Below are 740 nucleotides of genomic sequence, written 5' to 3'. Positions count from 1 at the left end.
TGTGATCCACTAAGGAGCCAATAAATCATTATCTTAGAGGAAATCAGCAGACAGGTTGATTGATGACTGTTGCTGTTATTTAAGATAAAACATTTCAAATTCAGATAATTATTTTAGACCAAATAACATTTTCCATCTCGCTCGCTCCCTGAGGGTAAACCTCTGACTGCAGCGCTGAGAGGGAGGGACTCCTGCGGGGGTGGGACGAGGGGAGGCGCCCCACTGCAGCACCTCCTGCTGGAGGACCAGAGAAGGAACGATGCGTGTTTTCATCTACGAGTCTCTTAAAGCCGCCGCTGACGCCAGAGAAGTCGCTAGATTTGTTCGCTATTTTGAAAAAGAGTTCCTGGCGGGTCTGAAAAGAGGCTAAATAAAGCGACAAAGTCGCTGAGTTGGCAACACTGACCGGGCAAACCAGGCAGCCGGGGCGCCATCTTTATTAGGGAGGGTGGGGCGCGCGCTTCGAAAAAAACCCCCCTAAAAACGGGGGCTTGGAGTGGGTGGGGCCCCTCGCCCAGGGACTAGAACCACCACTGGCCTGGTGCCCATCCTTCCTGTCGCTTGGTTAAACAGTTTGTGTCTCTCTGGCGCTGGGGCACGGGGCGCCTGGGCAGTGGCGGCTGGTGAAAAATATTTTTGGTGGGGCTGATATAGCCTAGTGTATGTCTCCAACTAAACCAGAATAAGAATTCAAATAAACAATTGGACAATACATACAATTTAACAGTAATGATTTAATT

The sequence above is a fragment of the Cyprinodon variegatus genome, unplaced genomic scaffold, assembly GCF_000732505.1.
Source record: "Cyprinodon variegatus isolate N-32 unplaced genomic scaffold, C_variegatus-1.0 Scaffold1338, whole genome shotgun sequence".
NCBI classification, from domain to species: Eukaryota; Metazoa; Chordata; class Actinopteri; order Cyprinodontiformes; family Cyprinodontidae; genus Cyprinodon; species Cyprinodon variegatus.
This window is presented reverse-complemented; position numbering follows the sequence as displayed.